This window comes from Sturnira hondurensis, unplaced genomic scaffold (genome assembly GCF_014824575.4).
Source record: "Sturnira hondurensis isolate 20B ecotype Veracruz unplaced genomic scaffold, ASM1482457v3 Scaffold0010428, whole genome shotgun sequence".
Lineage (NCBI taxonomy): Eukaryota > Metazoa > Chordata > Mammalia > Chiroptera > Phyllostomidae > Sturnira > Sturnira hondurensis.
The window spans coordinates 669,457-689,161 of record NW_028083059.1 but is presented as its reverse complement, the minus strand read 5'-3'; the positions used below and the strand labels follow the sequence as shown (position 1 = coordinate 689,161).

The window sequence follows — 19,705 nt, the reverse complement described above, 5'->3', positions numbered from 1 at the left end:
GGTGACTGGTACATGTTACTGAAACTGTCGCAGTCAGAGATCTGTCACGACAGATGTGGGAGCAGAGAGAGAGCATCTCAGAGGGAAACCAGGAGGCGTTGAAGGGCTACGAGATTTCTAAGGTTTATCTGAAATCAAGGTATTTAGGTAAATTACTTCAATGTTGATAGTCTGGGGGCGGTGATCGTCTGGTAGGAGTTGATTTATTATCACAGAAACTTTATCGGAAAAAAGTCTGTCAGGGATATAGAGATAATATCTTAAGATGAAAAAGCAAAGCTATAGGACAGTTTAACTCATGAAAGAACTTGTAAGATCTTACTTCTATATTAAGAGCTAGCTCTATCATTTCATGATTTGGTCCATCATAGAGAAAATCTTTTTTCTCTATATTCTTCTGGGTTTATCTAAAAGTGTGGTGAGTCTGAAGCATAGATATGTNCAGGTAAATGGAGCCTGGAATCAAGATCGCCCGAGTTGCTCCTCTGAGTCAATTTCTTGGAAAGAAAGCAGCAGTTAGTTCGTATTTGAAATGTTTTCTCTTTCTTTGGAACTTGCTGCCTGAACAGTAAGTCATGTCAGCTTTGGCTCAGCCCCCTTGAGGCCCAGACCGAGGGAAGCCTGAAGTCACCATTTAGCAACTGCAGCAGCCAAGGGGCGTCTGGAATTTGTTGAGTGCACCGAGTCTTAAAACACAACAGCTGCCGGAGAATGCTGTTACAAGACACCTCCCAGGGACTGGAGGCCTCACGGACACCCCTGTCTACGCTGAATAAGGAGGCCAACCCCTGCTTCCTTACTTTCTTAGAAGATAAGAATGTGCAAAGATGAAAGTATCTAAGAAAAGTACAAGGACTCATAGGAAATTCTCAGTTTCTCCATAGTCCCACCTGGACAAGACAACTTGTTGGGTGAAACACACCGAAGTCACTATCACCACAGACCCCAAGGGCTTAAAATAGAGCCTCCCAGGCTCTGAGCGCACAGTGATTGGTGTCTGGTACATGTTACTGAAACTGTCGCAGTCAGATATCTGTCACGACAGATGTGGGAGCAGAGAGAGCATCTCAGAGGGAAACCAGGAGGCGTTGAAGGGCTACGAGATTTCTAAGGTTTATCTGAAATCATGGCATTTATGTAAATTATTTCAGTGTTGATAGTCTGGGGTGGGTGATCATCTGGTAGGAGTTGATTTATTATCACAGAAACTTTATCTGAAAAAAGTCTGTCAGGGATATAGAGATAATATCTTAAGATGAAAAAGCAAAGCTATAGGACAATTTAACTCATGAAAGAACCTGTAAGATCCTACTTCTATATTAAGAGGTAGCTCCATCATTTCATGATTTGGTCCATCATAGAGAAAATCTTTTTTCTCTATATTCTTCTGGGTTTATTTAAAAGTGTGGTGAGTCTGAAGCATAGATATGTAGCCTTAGGTTAGAAATAAAGTTAGGATACAAAAAAAGGAAGGGATATAAAAAAACCCTGTAAGAGCAAAAAGAAATGAAAAAAAAAAAAATCTCTGAGTGGCCTGCTGATGGAATAAAGTCTTTGTCTGCAGAAAATGTCACTGTCATTGTACAAAGGAGAGGGGCCTTAGAAATAAGTGAACAGGTCCCCATTGTAGGTATTCATAAAATGATTGCTGAATGGTAATCATTAAACACTTTTGCTTTGAAAATGAGAAAAGCAAGAGATAAACAAATCTAGGACTCTGTCATGGAGGAACCCACCAAGGAGGCCAAGATTCTAAATGATTATTAGTATAGATAGTTATCAAACTGGAAGTTTAATTTTAATTTAGCTGCTTTTCAAAGTTATCTACTGTTGGAAGGCAACGATATTCCAGTTCCTTGAATGTACCCTGTTTTGACTGCTCATCAACAAGACACATTTATTAAGGATCTTCTCCAAGCACTGATACAATCACCAGGGAGAAACAGATGAAGATGTCCGCCCCGTCGGGCAGAGCCCAGGACTCCCTTATGAGCGCAGACACCAGGACAGTCTATCTTCAGGCTCTCACTTTGTCTTCTTGATAATTAGGTAGGAAAAGCAACAAAAAAAGCAAAGGCCTGGGTAGAATGTGCTCATAAGGGAGAGAAAAAGAAGAAAGGACAGGCGTGGCTAGGTGGAGAGAAAAAGGGGAGCACGTTATACAGGAAGAACAAGAGCCTTCATAAACAGGCCGAGGAGGAGACAGGGAGGAGGGGCCGCTGTCCAGGGACAGGCGGTGGAGTGCCTGGCAAGCTGTGTAGAGTTATGTGAAAGAAAAATAGGGGGGCCTCCCAGATTCTGAGCACCGTGACATAATGAAAGTGGCGTTTGAGAAGCCAAGGTTATAGCTGTGCATATCAAAAGGGAAGACTGAAGGCAGGAAGACAGAGAGCAATAAAGGACCAGAAGGTTCACACAAGGGCAGCAAAGAAAAAGTCAACAGGATACAAAGTCTGATTGGCTGTGAAGGGCAAATAAAGGGGGAGGAACAGTGAGATGATCAGGGCTTTGGGACAGGAGTCAGAAGGTGAATGAGGAAGAGAAATTAGGAAGGACCTATTTTAAAGGGGGCGAGGAAGAGAAAAGATAAGTTTAAACCTGTGAAGTTTAAGGTAAGGACAGAACACCCTTGGCACAGGAAGTACAAACTGGTGTCAGCATTCAGACGGCAGCGAGAGTCGGGGAAACTGTCTCCTTTTGAGAGCTTTTCTTGAGGAGTACCAGTGGAGAACAAAGAAGAAATGGCCTAGACTTGAGGAGGAGACCCAAGAGTGTGTTGAACACCTACACGTTTGAAAGTGCTCTCATTGATCATACAATGGCCGGCAAGGGGATGAGGGCGGGGAAGAGCAAAGATCTTCAAGAGGCAGGGAAGGGACCCAGGGGAGCACGGCTCACAGGGGCCTACACGGTGTTCTTCAGGAAGGCTGATCGCAGAAGGTGGGTGGTGTGTCAGCAGGCAGCGGAGAACAGTGGTAGACGCGGGCGCCGAGCCTGGAGTCCGGACGGCAACCGCTGACCTCTGCCGTGAGAACGGTGAGGAAACAGGTAGCCGGCACCAACTCGCCACTCGCCAACTGCCGACAGCGCCGTGGTGGAGAGGGGATGGCAGAGAGAGCTCAGCACAGGGCATCGGGCACATGTTTTTCACAGTTCTTATTTTTAAGTCATAGGAAAGACCAGAATATGAAGAGAGAAAAGGTGTATGTGGGGAGAAAGAGACAGAAGGAGATTCGGAGAAAGGGAGGAAGGGAGAGAAAGGGGGAAGGAGGAATGGAGGGAAGGGAGAGAGAGAGAGAGAATAAAGAGGGGTGAACACAGAATCAAGGCCCATTAAGAAGTAATAGAAGATAGGATCAGAGAATAGGAAAAAGTTAAATCCGGAGAGGAAGAGAAAATCTTATCTATTTAGAAATGAGTACATTAGAGATGTCACTTTAAAATCTCCCTTAAAAAAACAAAACAAAACAAAACTAAGGGCCAAAAGAAAAAGCAGCAGAGATTAAGGTTGGGGAAAGAGGAGAAGGTGGGCAATTGACAGAAAAAGAACGATGGGTAATAGGGGTTCTCTCTTTGGAACCAGGATTGGAAACAAACACTTCTCTGTAGGTTATGTGTGTGTTTCTGTGTTTCTGTGCACCTGTGCAGGAGTCTAGCTATTGCACTGAACAATCAAGATTAGTAGAGATAGCTCATATCATTAAGACAGTGTTTCTTTTGGCCCTGGCTGGTGTAGCTCAGTGGATTGAGCCTGGGCCTGCAAACCAAAAGTCACTGGTTTGATTCCCAGTCAGGACACATGCCTGGGTTGTGGGCCAGGTCCCCAGTAGGGGTTGTGCGAGAGGCAACCATATATTGATGTTTCTCTACCTCTCTTTCTCTCTCTCTCTTACCCTCTCTCTGAAAGTAAATAAATAAAATTTTTAAAAAAAGATAGTATTTGTTTTGAAGAACTAGTTAATGAACTATATTTAATAATTTGCTAGATGTTAAGGATGTCCCTATAATGTAGAGTCTAATTATAATGGAATATGATATGAATCAGATACATGATGTGCTACAAAAGTATTAACTACTGGGATGGTTGTGAGGAAACCAGGGTGTAAGGGAAATTAAATTTGACTACTGATGTTTGATTAGGATCTTTCACCATGAATAAGTCACCCAACAGAGAGTGGGAAGAAAGCACTTTCAGCAGAGAAAAGGCACGTGCACATGAAGACCAAGGGAAGACACGGGTGCTTCCACCGGGCAGCAAGCAGGGGGAAGGCAGGCGGCTGGGAGGACTCAGGCTGAAAGTGCCCCAGAGACCTGATCTGCAGAGTTGCCTTAAGGCGTGTGGGCATGAGTCCACAGGAAAAGAGAGAGATGTTGCAGGGTTTTAAGCTGGGGACATTCGCAGTTTGAAAAAATTCTGTAGCAATGGCTCTTGAACCAGGGACCTTGGAAAAACATCAGTTTCTGGAGCCCCCAGCCCGAGGTTCTCATTCAATAGGCCTGAGGTAGAATTTGTACAACAATGTTTCTTAAATGCTTCCCAGATGATTACCATTCATTTATTTTGAAACTACCTACTCGGTTCCTGTTATTTCAAGCAGAGGACTCAACAATGAATAAAACAGACACAACTGCAGCCTCCTAGAACTCAGGTGTGTGGGAAGACAAACCGAAGACCTCAGCAAATCCTGGGGCGTATCAGAAGGTGGGCAGCACGTTGGATAAAAATGAAACACGGAAAGAAGCACAGGCGGCGAGTGTGTTCAGGGCGTCCGTCGCATGCCATGCGCACTGTGGTTGGTGAGGCAGGCCTTGCTGAGAATTTGAGTGATGACTCGGAGGGGTGGCAGCAGCTGATGGCTAAGGAACCAGTAAGTCACAAGCCTGATGCTGGGCCACGTTGTTGAATGACAACTGAGTTGTCATTCAACTCAGACAGTTGAATGACAGGCCAGTGTGGCAGACAAAAATGGGCGAGGCGGGCAGCAGCAGAGGATGGTCGGGAATGGTCTTCTAGACCAGGGGGAAGTGATAGAATATGGATGAGTTTTGTGTGGAGGGCTGAAATGAAGGGACGGACTCGAGAAGTGGCACCCGGACAGATTGGGAGGCTTGGCTGAGGCTGAGGAGGAAAGTGACGAGGGTAGTCTGGAGGAGAGAAGCTTGAAAGCAACATTAGGGTAAGAACTGCCACGCCTGGAGCTGTGTGCAAGACAGTGTGGGAGAAGGAGAAGTTCAAGGATGAGCCTCAGGTTCCTGGTTTGAGTTACTTGAAACCGAGATGGGATTAATAACGGGAGGAACAAATTTTTGCTCGCCTTGTCCACTCACTTCTGTTGCATGCAGGTGTGTCTAAAGTTAGTTAATATTTTGACATGTTGACTTTGAGGTGCCTGGAGACCATGAGACATTTAGGAAAAAATGACCAGTCCAAACGCTGGAAATTCGATCAATCAGCGTGGTCTGAGCCTCAGAAGGAGGTTTGGGCTGGACATGAAATTGGGGTCACTGACTGTCTCAGAGCAGTGGTTGATGCTGTAGCTAAGCATTTCAAATGAATGGCTATAAGTGATTGTTTCAAATACTGAGGACCCAAAAGAGAAATATCAGATACATAGTATTTACACTCCATTCTTTGCCCACCAGATGTGGCAATTCCTATGGATAGAAGCTGGATTTCTTATTCCAAAAATGCCAGTCATTTGACAAATAACCCAGTCTGCTTGTATAACAGAATGTCCAGTGTCCCCCAGGGCTTTGAAGAAGGGAATGCAGAGAAACTGCAACCGAGTGAACCAGGGCTTGTGCGTGGGGAAGCTTGATGCATGACCCAACAATTAGTGTTGAGGGAAACCGGTTTTTATTTACAGCATTCCAACCTTGATGGGGGGCTGGGAGCACGCCTGCTTGGAGCTTAGTCCTCCCACGAGACCCAGCACTTCCCTGGGTCCCCACCAGGTTATAAGCCAAAACCATGCCCAATAGTTCCCCACCTCCTTATCTGTTCTTAGGCCAGCTGAGCAGGCAGTTCCCCTTCTCCTCTGGAGACTGGTCGGTTTCAAAGTTGCCATCCTCTCGCAGCAGCTGTCTTCTTCAGGATCTGGGCTGTGTGGTCCTCAGCCTCCATGCAGTAGTTCAGGAAAACCTGTGCTGTGCTGCACTGGATCACGGTGAGGTCCAGGAAAACACATGTCCCAAGACAGTCGCTTCCCTATACCTCCTCTAGAGAAGCATAAGTCTCCAGTCTCAGTATTCCTAGCCACCGTTCAGCATTCCAGGCATCTCCCTCTAATCTGTGCTTGGTTCAGGAGGTTCTTACAATTTCCAGTTCCATCAGCTTTGTCTCTGTGTTCTCCAGGCAGGTTTCCCAGTGAGTCTCTTCTTTCCTACTCCGGCTCCTCCCTCACTACAGACTGGCATGGCTGCTTCCTGCACGACAGCCTGCATAGCGGCATTTCTTCGTGGCTACCTCTCATTCAGACCACATGGCTGCACCTTTCTCTATCCCATGGAGGACCAGCTCAGCTCTCTCTCTTCCTGTCCTTATTTTAAATGCTGACCTGGAACTTCCTATGTGACCTTCTATCCTGCCCCTCCTACAATGGGTTACTTTTGCCAGTTGCCCTATATTTTCACCTTTATTTGGCTGCCATCTTTAGTCAGAACAAGAGTAACTCAGTGATGCAGGGGCCTCCGCCTCCCCTGGCTATGTCACCAGTCGGGCACATTCTGAAAGTCACGTACACGTACACCAGAGTGGTAGCCCAGCTATTATCTTGCCTTTTGCTATGCAAAGTTATCTTAAATACTGTATCATCTCCGGCCCCCAACCCCCAACTGTGGGCTTTGGGAACTTTGGGGACCCCTCGTTCTGCACCGTTACAATATTATGGAAGCTTCACTATGTGAGTAAAAACAAAAACCACACAGGTAGACTATCAGCATATCCCCCCACACTCAGACAGTGTTCTCTGGCTGGAGTCCAATTTGCCACTTGAAATGCAGAGTTGAAATGCAGAAATGGTTTCCTGCAGATTTGTAGTGTACTCTTCCTTTCCGGCTCTGTGAAGTCTGCATTGTCCTTTTAAAAAAAACTCCATGTCCTTGTTTCATTTGATTGCCAAGGATTTTTATTTTGATATTCTCTTTTATAAAAACTAGACGAGTTACTTAATGGATCCCAGTACAACTATATTATTTTGAATTAACTTTATTTAGGCATCCCCCAATTTGGTAGATCAACTAGTATTTATGTGGTCACATATATGATATTTTCATTCAAATCATCTTTACATGCATGTTTAAAAGGAGCTGTTCCCCTGAGCCCCCTGAGCTCATTGCCAGAATGAGCTCTGATCATTTATAAATAGTCATCACATCCTGTTTGGAGATAGTTTCCCAGCCAACAGGCTAGAAGAGGCCTCTGCAGAGTGACTATACTTGAGCGAATAAACTCCAGAGTGAAATCAAAGCTCAGGGCAATTTAGAGCATGCGTATTTACCCCCTCGGAAACTGGCTTCTGAAATGACTGTGCCCGCTTCAAAGGTTTGTTGTATGAAAATGGTGGGAAATGATTAGAAGATTTATTTTGTCCTATCTAGTTGACTTAGTGTCTTCTAAAACTGCCACTTTAAATTATGTATCTATAACACAGACATGAATTTGTATTTGTAGCTATGATAATTTTTTTAAATAAAAATGTACAATTCCTTTTAATGCATTGTGTATTGGTTTGATGGGATTTCAAATGCACTTGTTTGTGATTTAAGTGAATTCTTTTAGTCCACTTATTTATTAAGGAGATAAAAATGTCACTTTTAGAAGTAAGTTGTTTTGCTGTAAGAACGGAGCGAGCTGTATTACGCTGTGGTCATCTCCTCTGTTGCCACTGAGAAGAGCTCATTAGATCAGAAACTGAGGACTCCGCTGGGGCTTCCTGATGAGAACACGTGGTGAAGCGACTATAGCAAGAGGACATTAGCCTAGAAACACTGAGAGTTTGTGAGGAATAGCCACGCCTTGGGCAAGGTGACACTTTGCTAACCTAAACACCCCTTTGCAGATCTTGAGGTACAAAATCTTCCAGGTGACTCTGATGGGCAACGGTGCCGAACCTTGCAGGGGTCTCAGAAAGAGCGGGGGTGTCTGCTCCTGCCTCAGCCCGGCAGGCTTGGAGGTCCCTGCAGTGTTCGCCCCCAGGCAGCCAGCCTACCCACCAACACTGGCATCTCTTCCCTAAAACACGCTCTAGCAACAAGGGACTCTCCTTTCCTGTTGGTGGCTGGAAGTCAGCTTGTGGTTGGTTAAAACCATCTCTCTGAGTGCCTTCCTGCAAAACATATCCACCTCATCTAAATGTGGATTTTCTTCCTTTAATTTTCTCTTGCCTGGAATGATAGTGTAATTAATCTAGCATAGCTTTGGACTATGTTATTTTTTTACTGGCTTACTGAGAGACATTATCCTCCATGCTACTGGCTTGTGAAAACTCCCAGTGACCCTACGTTAAATAAATTACTGGCAAAACCAAACTCAGTCTCTGAACATAATTGGCTGCCCAAAACAAAACAAAAAGCATATACATGCACCTGAAACTTTGCAACTTCAAGTCCTACCTGTGATTTTTTTTCTTTTACATGAACACGGAAGCCACTGGAGTTCCTTCCTTACGACAAGTTCCTCAATCCCACAAAACTCCTGAAGTTTCAGTTCCATCCACTGTTGTTTTTACTCCTCTTCACACTAATTCTCAGCTTCCCTTACACTAATTCTACTTCAAAACCCCTTCAGTTCCAAACTATTCATCAGCCGCCTTCAGTACCACCCAGGTTGGCAGGAGCCCCCAGAAGGGTGACTTCTCTTAGGTCTGGTGTTTTCAGCAGATCTCATCAGCCGGTTTCTCTGCAATCACAGCATTGTTTTTCTTCGCCCCCTCTCCTTCCTTCCTAGACCAGTGCAGCGAGCATTACTCCCTGGGCCCCATCCTCTAACACAACACTGTTTATACTGCTAATTTGATTCTGAGACTCGGGTACTGTCATATCAAATGAGGATTTTCTCTCACCTAGATCCAAACTCCACAAAGGTACTTACAGATTCTCCTGCTTCATCTGTGCATCTCCTATATTAGCAACTATTGTAACAGGGAAGGGAGGGTCAAATCATTGGAGAGCAGGGGAGACCCTAACTGGGAGAAATCCCTATCCACCAGCGCCAGAACCTGCCCCCGGAAGGGTGGGGAGGACCACCGAGGGGGCAGATTGAAACTGCTGCAGCAGCAGAAGGCTTCCCATAAACAGCAAGCACAGACAGCAAGCACAGCCCTGGGAGCCTCGCAGCTTGGAACCCAGGCAGAGGGAGCTCATACTGAGGCTGCTGAGGGGCTGTAAAGGTCAAAACACACCTGTATGGCGGAGGTCAGCAGGCTGCAGCAAGGCACGTGACACCCTGCCCTGGGCTGCAACCTAGTGCTCCTGCGCATGACTGGAGACTTTCTCCCCTTGCAGAATATGACAGCCAGAAGAGGGGCAAAGAAAAACAGGGCCCACATGGGCCCACGTTGGTTGAAACGCTGGGCACTTCTGCTGCACTTTTGCTGCACTTCTGCTGGCGTTTGGGGCACTGCTTGCTTTTGGGGTCTTTGGGCTTTCCCCTCGCCCCAGCTGGAGCAGGGCATGGGAGTGTCCACGGGACTGGCAGATGCCTGTCCCCCTCAGAGCCCTTTCTTTGCCTCACACTGGTGGGACTGGCAAGCAATGGGCCCGTCTGGGAGGGCTTAGGCCTGGCATGGTTGGAAGCTAGCTGGCAGAGGCCAAGTCCCGCACTGGGTGTGTGCCTTGCTGGGTGCCAGCCCTTGGGATGTTGTGACCCTGTGTAGCACGGTGCATGGGTCCTGGACTGCCTCCCCCTCTTACTCTGAGAGCAGCACACAGAGGCACAGGCTGGAGATGAGCACTGGCCCGGGGCAACAGCAGTGTGGTCCCTGGGCCCAGTGGACTTGCATGAGCAGCTGCAGTGATCTGGCAGTGTGCTCTGAGCCCCAGGAGAGAGAGAAAGCTGTGTGAGGCAAGGGTGACTGTGAGACACACATGTGCGCACCTGAGAGAGAGCTGGAGGACAGAGACCCATTTGTTTAGCTGTCTTGAGCTCCAAAAGGTCAGATAAACAATGACAGGGAGCTTCTGGGCATGGGTTTGCATTCAGTCTTTCTGGGAACATGGGAATTGCTGTGGAAGAGGAGGGCTTGGAGCAGAGATGATCCTGGCCCCCACAAATTAGGTACTCTTCCCCACAAATCTTCATGTTAGACTTGTACGTGGTGTCAAGTGACTGGCCCCCAGGCTGTCTGGTTCCACTACTGTGGCTGGAACAGAGGCATTGGTTTCCCACACAGACACCCTCCGCAACCAGTGTTTTCCATCGTGCCAGATAGCACCACACTGTCTCCCAGCTGCTCAGACAAAATATCTAGAGATATCCTGGATTCTCCTCTTTCCCAAGCCTCTAATCTACGCCCTGCGCAGCTCTATGTACCTGGAATACATTTCTCTCACCTCCACCTACCACTCCACCCAGGTTACCGTTACCCAACCGGAACTGTGGTGTGGTTTCCCCACCCCCACTCTTCCCACTGTACCACCTGTTTCTCACACAGTTGCAGGCTGAGCTTTAAAAATGCGCACTGGATCATGTAATTTTCCTGTTTAAAATTCTTCAAAGACTTTCCCTGCCATGTAGAGTAAAGTGGAAAATTCTCATTTAGTCCTTTACAAAGGCCTCTGTGATAAGGCCTCTGTCCACCCCTCTGCTCTCCTTTCCCTCCACCCTTCCCCACACCGGCTTCAGCCAACCCCGACCATGCCCTGCACCTCTCTCTGCAGCCTCTGCTCCGCTCTTACACCCTGCTCAGGTGCCATGGGCTCCCCTGCTTGTCAGTCAGATCTCAACCAGCAATCTGAAGGCAGCACACAGCCATTTGCTGCTGTAATTCTCTGCGTAACGGTGATACCGTTGTTTTCCCTGTTGTAATAGTATTCATTTTTATCTGCCTGACTTTAGTAGAATGGAAGGTCCACGACAAAAGAGGCCTTAGTTTTTATCCTGGCTGTCTCGCTAGGTCCTATAACAGTCCCCGGTACATCACAGGCATGAATTAGTTTGTGTTGCATGACTATACACAGAGTTTATGACAAAAATGCTCCTAAACTACTCCTAACAGGGTGATACTATGGAGTGAAAAGAATCCTATAGGAAGTGCCATTTACCACGTAACTATCCTGGGAGTTTACCAGACACCTCCAAGCATTATCTCACAGGACCCTTAATAAAATGGACCCCAAATCCTCCAGATTGCTCATTTGTCAGACATGCTCATAAGGTTAAGTAGCTGTGGCACATCACACAGCAAAGGGCAGAAAGGGCCAGCAGCCTCCTGCACGCAGCCGAAATGGCAGCCCCCTTACTCAGGCTTGCAGGGGTGCACTGCTGGGCCACCCGGAGGCACCCTGGCTCTGCAGAGTCCCAGCGTTCACACTGGGAACCCGGGCAAGCTTGCATCTGTGAGGGTCAGCAATGCCTTCCCCTGACCCGCACTAAGAATCTCATTCACATGTCCAGAACATTTTTGATGGAAACTGTCCAAAATCTGGGCCAATCAAATGCTCTGAACCCCGAATAGTGTTTGAAGAATATTCTCAATCAGGGGTCTCTTAATGATCCAGTCTTCATTTTCATGTCAAAAACAGCCAAACACTTCTGTGTATTTACCCAAAGGCAACCAGGCCATAATGGTAGGGGCCGGGAGATGGGGAACCATGAGAAGCTTCCAGCCATAGATGGGACAGCGCCACTCTCTGTATGCACAGAACTTTGCAGAGTATCTCAGCAGCAAAAAGATTCGGAAAACAGGAGAAAAGTCACCAAGGGGTGTGTGTGTGAAAAAAAGTTTTCATTTGTCCTTTCTGTTGTCTTTAACTTATTTTTCACAGGTACCAAGAAAACCCCACCCTGAATGCCAAAATAAATATCTCATAACCAGACAGGTACCACCCCATACCGAGATAAGCTTTACGTGGTAAGCACACAAGCTGATACCACCTACTAATTAAAGGGAGAAAAAGACTTCAAAGGCCACGCACCCATTTCTAAAGGATACAAAGCATCAGAATCAATAAAACAAAAGTGACAAAAATAACCTCCAGCAGTCCAATCAGTTAGACATGCCACCTTGGGAATTTCTTTTTTAGTGTGTTAGACAGAAGAAAGCCACAGTTGGTCATTCAGCTCGTCCTTTCCCCAGCATGGAACACGGTGGCCTTATGTGGAGAAACACTCACACACTTAAGTGCAGTGGCAGAGTCTGCATCCTGTCCCCTCCAAAGCCAGTCAGAACCTACTGCACAGAACTCCCGAATAAATGTGTGTGTGTGTGTATGTGTGTGTAAAATCCAGAGGGATGAAGGTGGGTAGTGTCAGAGATCAAATGGTTTGGATCCCAGTTTTTACCCTGTTCTGAATTTTATAGGCTTTCACCACAATCATCTTTGCATGGCATAACTCTGCCCTAAAGAAACAGCAAATGCACATCGAGGGAAATCATGGGCTTCCTTGTGCGAGAGCACTGCACGGTATTTACTAAGTCAGAGTTTTCACTAAGCGAAGGTAAACCTCAAAGACAAAAGAGTTTGCATTTTCCCCTCTACTTTCTGGCTTGACGAGGTCGACTCAGGAAGAGAAGCAGGGTACCTGTCAGGCAACCCGAGGCTCCTTCTCTGCCCTCAGTGTGGGGATGCAACGTGAGCGTTCTTTATCTCCATCGCTGCAGACCCTCAGCTGCTGAGCTCTGCTGAACTGTCAGGACCTGTTCCAGGCTGTAACTCCGCAAACATGACTTAACCTGAGAGAAATGCTTTAAAACAAATTTTCACAACATCTGCCATGTCATTTTTAAGCAATACCTTCTGTTTCTACAAAACTTAAACACAGCTTTGTTTTTAAAAGCTAAACTCCATAGGTCTTTCTTCATCTCTATGGGACATTCACTTCTGGCACTAAAGGGCTCCCACTAGGAGAAACAGTTCCCAACTGTCTTAGCATTTCTGCTCCATGGACTTACGGTCAAAGTCAGTCTGTTCCACAGTGGAAAGAAAAAAGTGTTCTGCAAAATGTCATCCCAATCTCCAAAATATCAGATGTCCACATGAAGCCTGATAAATGGAGCCCTTAGGTGAGAGCGCGCCAGCTGCGACAGCGGCCTGCTGGTCGTCACCACGGGCGTGTGACCGTGTACCAGGGAAAGGAAACGTCTGCGTTGGCTCTTCCACGGTTGTTGGGGGGATATTTCATTAGAACAAAATGATAAAATTGAACATAGAGGTTAAGAAATTTTACTGATGAGCATGTTTTTTATTCATTTCACATGTACTTACATGAACATTATTTATTAGGTATTCTGTTAGGTATTTAAAGATATACGAAAGATGAAAAAGATCGGCCCTGGCTGGTGTAGCTCAGTGGATTGAGCGCGGGCCTGCGAATCAGAGGATCGCGATACGATTCCCAGTCAGGGCACATGCCTGGGTTGCAGACCAGTTTCCAGCAGGGGACACATGAGAGGCAACCATACATTGATATTTCTCTCCCTCTCTCCTTCCCTTCACCTCTAAAGATAAATAAATAAAATAATAAAAAAAAAGATCAGTCTCCTTTTTCAAAGTCAACCCAATTGTAGGCAACCACAAAGTATTGGCCTACAGATATAGTTGGGAGTTGTTAGGTTTTAGCTGGAAACTAAAGCCTCTGGCGTATATGATGTAACCTAGGGGGAGAGTTAAAAAGAAGAAGCGGCTGAGGCAAGAACCCTTCAGACCAATTATACTTACGGGATAGACCACAGAGTAGGATAAACCAATAAATAGTAGTAAAGTAACAGTCAAGAGAGATTGAACTGTTTCAGGGGCAAAAGACAATTTCTAGGGGCAATGAGTGCTGACTGCTGCCAGGCCATCAGCCGCCGTGGAGGTTGAGAAGAGGTTACCGCATTAGGGAGGGAGGATGTGGAAATGGTATTGATAATATCCAGCAGGAAAAGAGCTGAGGTTTGCATAAAAACCCAAACTGAGCCTAAAATAACAGTCTTTCTTAAAGAATACTTGATTAATCCACCATCGAGCCTCAAGCAAGTGTGAATAGCATTAAGATCAGACCGCATCTCAAAGACTTTCTTAAGAGAAATGAAATCATTTTTTAAGAGTTCTCCAGCCAAAAAATAGAGGGGAACAGTGATTTAAACAAAATGTATTCATGCAATCCTCTGCCCACGGGGATTTTCCACTTCCTGAAAATCATAAAACCTTGTATTATTTTTACTAAATCATTTAAATTCCATATGATAAATGATGATAAGGCAAATTGAATAGAAGTGAGTAGACAATGGTCTCTGCTGGGCAATGGAGGGGGGAAGAAGATCAGAACTGAAGCAATGACAGTAACAACAAAAAATAGAATAAACAAGTTATTGCCTGAAAATGGCATGCAAATAGAAGTTAATGATTCTTTTAATTAAAAAAACTCCCTTAAGTTGTGGAACTTAAAGTGTTTGCTTTCTGATATAGTGCTTAAAAATCCCCCACCTATCAAGGTGGAGAAAGGAAGCACCAGAAGCAGCATTTTCACATGGTATCAACCAAACGGAAAGAAATACACCTATGCCAATGAAATTTCCATCTATAAGACTGGCCCATGCACCCTGCGCACTCCTCTCCACCACCTGGCTGAAGAATCCAGCTTCAACACTTGAATTCACCGTCTGGCCCTGAGCACATCGGCTCTCTCGATTGCTTACTGCACACAGTGTCCACATTTGCTTGTTTTCCCTTTTGTTTTTAGCTTTTTCTAAACTTGGTAAAGAAAAAAAAAGAAAGAAAGAAACTTCCCTTATCGGCCAGTTTCAAAAATGTTATATAGATGTTGACAGGCATCTTTCAAAGTTCTTTAAATGAGGAGAACTGGTGCCGCAGTAGGTGCTCTGAAGCCAGAGCAGGTTTTGGTCCTAACCTGAGATTTCAGACAAGAGATTTCGCAGCAGCTCAAAGCCATTTCACTTTTCCAAGAAGAAAATAAGATGGAATCGTCCAACCAACCTGTATGGAATGATCTCGGCGCTCTGTCTAGCTAACCTGTGCTATCTTTGGTAAGGCGGGAGGCCGTCGATCCACCCAGAGAATACGGGCATTCCCTGGGGCCTGCACTCTGTTCTTCTTTCAATCTCCTCGCTCCTTCCCGGTGCACAGGGCCGTCTAATACCATCCAAATGGTGGTAGTGTTCAAGTTAGTACATGGAAATGAATTTTTTAGGTCATTCATTATATAAGCAACAACTGAAACATGTATTCAAAAACATTCTACTGAGACAAACTAAAACTTAATGAGAAGAACCATTAAAAACTAAACAGCTCATAGGGCAGATGTGAAGAGAGTCCGTACGCCGGGCGCTGTGCACAGAAACACCTCCCCGCCTAGATCTGCTGCCTTCCCTCTCCTCTCGTCTAAGTTTATCACTGAGAGCTGGGTTGAGAAAAGAAGTTTTTCCTTATTTTCATATATTATATTTTTATATGTAGACTTTTTATCGAAGTAAAACATATATAACAACAAAGCGCACACACATTTGTACCTCTCAAGCGATTTTTCATTTTCAGAAAATGAATACCTGTGCAGAGCATACTCAGAAAAATAACAAAACAAAACAAAAAAATGCCTGGGAACATAGTCAAAAGCCTCTCATGCCTCTTTCGTTTCCTAATTGTCCTCCCTCTTCCCAAGCACAGGCACTATCGCCGTAACTCCATGAATTACTTTTGCACGTTTTTGAACTTCCTACAAATGTAATCACATAGCATGCATGTTTACAGAGACTGCTTAGACATCATGAATCATTGACAAGTCAACGAAAAAGTGTTCTGTGTCTCCTAGTGGACTAGGTGTTGCCATCATGCCTAAGTTGACCCCCTTTTCTTGGCAAATTTGAGCCCATAATGAACAGGCAGCAATCCCATAAACGGAGAGCCTAGGGAGCACCAAGATGCTGCGACTGGAAGCTTTCCGTGTTTCTCTCATAGATTTCCAGTCTCATGGTGGTTAATCTCTGACGGTACCTCTGGAAAAGGCCCCTAATCTCATAACATTCTCCCCCTAAGCCATGCAACAGAGACCGCATGGCACAGAGAGCTGCCATCTGGCTGTGATGGGCTGCCACTTGGCACGGATGTCCAGGGAGCAGCCTGGGAAGCTGCTCTGCCCCTTGAGGCCGAGCCCTCAGGGCCTCCCCTCTCCCACTGTCAGCACCCAGCACGTGTGGAGTGTGTAAGGCCATGCCTGGCACCAGCTGTATTTCCTTCCATCAGTCTGGATTTAGTGACCTGTCCACAGAAGGCACACCGCACCTGCTGATGTGACAAAAAATAGGGAGGCCAAAAGGGTGGGCAACATACAACAGGCACAACATATAAGTAGAGGCACAGAATCCCCTTTTAAACTGTAAAAACACGGAACATATGCAGTCAGACCCAGCTGGAGCCAAATGCCACCATTTCCATGTTGAAGATCTTCTAGAACAAGAGCTATCTTAGATTAATGATGCAATCCTAGCAACAAATACTTTATTCCACCATCCCGACACCCACATCCCAACTCGTTTTGTTGGGGGACAGGCGTCACATGAGGTGCTTTGGAAAATACAACTTATTGTTTGAATCAGATACAGAAAACCATGCACCCTGTCTGAAACATGATATAACATTGCCTGCCAATTTCCGAACTAGCTCCTGAATATCCGTGGAGAAGAAACTTCCTTCCAAACAAATGCAACTTTAAAACAACACACATCAGCAGAGACAGCTGGCAACGCGCTGCCCTGGAAGACCGCTCTCTTAATTCAGTTGTCTCCCCACATCATCTCCAGTAGCACTGTGCTCAGTTCCTCTTGGGAATTTTGAACCCGCAGTTCCCTTTGCTGTTCTTTGAAAAATCCCTTTTTCAATAGGAATGCTGGCTATTACAAGTTTTTATTGGATTACCTTGGGCAAAAGATGTGTGGAAGTCTATGTCAATAAACATACTGTTAAGGAGTAATGCATAAAAAACAATCCCGGTGGCTGAATAAACGGAGAATTTTAAAAGAGAAAAAAATGCCTTGCTCTGATCAAACTGCCTTCCTGTTAGGTTGTGACTTGAATTCTAAGAGAAATATGACTATAGAACGAATAGGAAGAAAACAGTTTTCTCTGGGTTACGGTTGATCTGCGTGGGCTGGTGTCACCCTCTACCCTGTAAAGGAGCCCGAAAGGAACCTGAGATTCCTCGGATGATGGGCCTGACCTAATATGTGGCTGTTAAATTCCCTTCCTTAAGGAACAGGCCTCTCACCCCACATGGATGACTGGAAAGAGAGAAGGATGGGGTCAGAGAAAGAGACACACACAAAAAAGAGGCAAAAGAAAGGAGACTGCCCCCTAGATTGGAGTAACGGAGTGAGTCCTGGGCATGGCAGGAAGTGGAAGCCAGAGCGGCAGTGAGGCGCCTGTTTGTCCTTGCTTCGAAGGCAATGGCTACACCGGCTGGGGCCACACTACGAGTTCTTTTATCTCTGTGGAGAGTTCCTTGGTTCAGCAGAGCAGGGAGAGGGGTGGAAGCTGACAGGGAGGTATGAAGAAGGGGCCTGGGAATTGAAGGGGCTGGGGGGGGGGCGGGCACTGGGGTGGCAAGCACAGTGCTGGTGCCTGAGGCCAGCAGGTGACAACAGGTGACAGCAGCCACAGCAGGAGGGAAATCAAATTCTCTTCACCCTGGTGCTCTGATTCAAACCCGCTTCCTAAAGTATCTTACTTTTCAAATCATGTTTAGGACATTTCATGCCAATGCAGGGAGGAAGAGCCTGGGAGTGGAAGTAGCTGTCTCCTGAGGAAAGGTCTGTGGAGAGAGCAAGGACTTATCTCGGACCCAGCTCAAGAGACCAGGGTGCAGAATTCCTCCGAAGCCAACTCCAAGCAGCCAAAGCAGACTCTGATTTGAGAATGGTGTCCTCGCTTCCTCCCACAGCCAACTCTCTGATAGCTGCTGCTGAGCAGAAAAAGCTGGAGGAGACAGGCAAGGGACGGGAGTGGGAGCAGAGCGGGGAAGCGGCATCCTCCACAAATAAATCAGCCCCTGCCTGTCTGGGAGTTGGGCGTGTGGGTGATGAGTGACAAGAGAACGAGGGCCTGAAGTGGTTTTCTTTCTCCAACACTGTTTTCCTGCCGTCCTGAATCCCGAAGGCCTGCAGAGCCCCCTCTGCAGTGCTGCTGGGAAGCAGAAAGGAGCAGAGACCCCTTCACCTCACTGGTTCGCTAGGGCTGGTCAAGGCTGCTCGTCCTCCCCAAGGTGGGTCTTCACAGAGGCAGGGGGGAAGTGCACACTGTCCTTCTCTGAAGCAATTTCTCTTGATATTGGTGAAAGGTAGAATATGGGGTGGGGGTGGCTAGGATGGATGAGCCTGAAGAGCTGAATTTCTCATCTTTTTGTGACTCCCCAAAAAGCTCCCTCTTCCCTTGAGGAGAGAGGGTGTGTGTGCAAAAGGAATAAAACCACTAGAAATGAAACTCATTGCTTTGGCTCCTGTCATCCTCAGCCTGCAGTTTAAATTCCTCCTAAGCTACAAGCAGTGTGCTCACCGAGACTGTTCTCCAAGGCCTCAGAGATTTGCAAGATGTCCCCGATCCCCCTCTGGACTCACACAGGCAGGCTGCCTCACCTCAGGGGTAATGGGAGCTCTGTGAGGTGCTGCTTCCCCCAGAGTGGCCCACAGGGGGCTCTTCACTGCCCTTCCAATGAAGTACAGATAAAGCCAAGAGACAAGGGCTCGCCACTCTCCCCGATTCCACTCTGTGTTGAGATGGTCTGCTTACCTTGCACGCCCTCCTGCAGGACCAGAGCAAGGCACAGGGACAGAGACCCTGGACAGTCAGAACTCAGGGAATTACTCAGCGTTCCCCGAGGGCCTGTGCTATGCCAGCCCCTTCTCTAAAATTCCTAACAGTCGAATGGGTGTGACCCTGTGTACACAATATTAGTCTTTAGTAGTAATTAAAATATTTTTTCATAATAAAATGATGGGGAGGGCTCTCAGGTCACAGAGAAGGCTCACAGGGAGGGAGGTTATATGGGGCAGGGTAGGGTGGCTCAGAGAGAGGGTGTATTGTGGGTGAGTGGCCACTGCGGGGGGCCCTCCAGGCAGCTTCAGGTCAACCCCCCCTGACTCTGTGACCATCCGCACGTTCGTTCCCTTCACCAGGCCTCGGTTTCTTGTCTGTGGAAAGGAATTGTAGTGTGGGGGAAATATGTAAAGCGTTCGATAAAGTGCCAGCACTGGGTTACCTGTTCTTCGCAGCAGCCCAGGCACAGTGGCAGCAAGGAAAAGACTTCCAGGCAAAATTAAAGAAGAACATGGCTCTTCTCACTGACAGCCATTCCATTAACAGGGACAAGGGACTGGAGGCTAATATCTAAGTGGGAAAATAGCTGTCCCTTTGGAATAAATCACATTCAACGCACTCCTAAAAATGACAACAGAACCACCTTTAACAGTCAGGGAAGCAAGCGCCTCTGCCCAGCACGCCCCCCGGGGAGTGACACACAGTAACCGGTGGTAACAGCTGGTCCCCCCAAACAGTT

At 46.6% G+C, this 19,705-nt stretch overlaps 1 protein-coding gene across 3 annotated transcripts in view; it reads right to left on the bottom strand.

The window, feature by feature from the left end:
- ATP8A2 (ATPase phospholipid transporting 8A2) overlaps positions 1-19,705 on the bottom strand; it is a 562,260-nt gene that overhangs the window by 92,380 nt on the left and 450,175 nt on the right. The window lies entirely within an intron of this gene.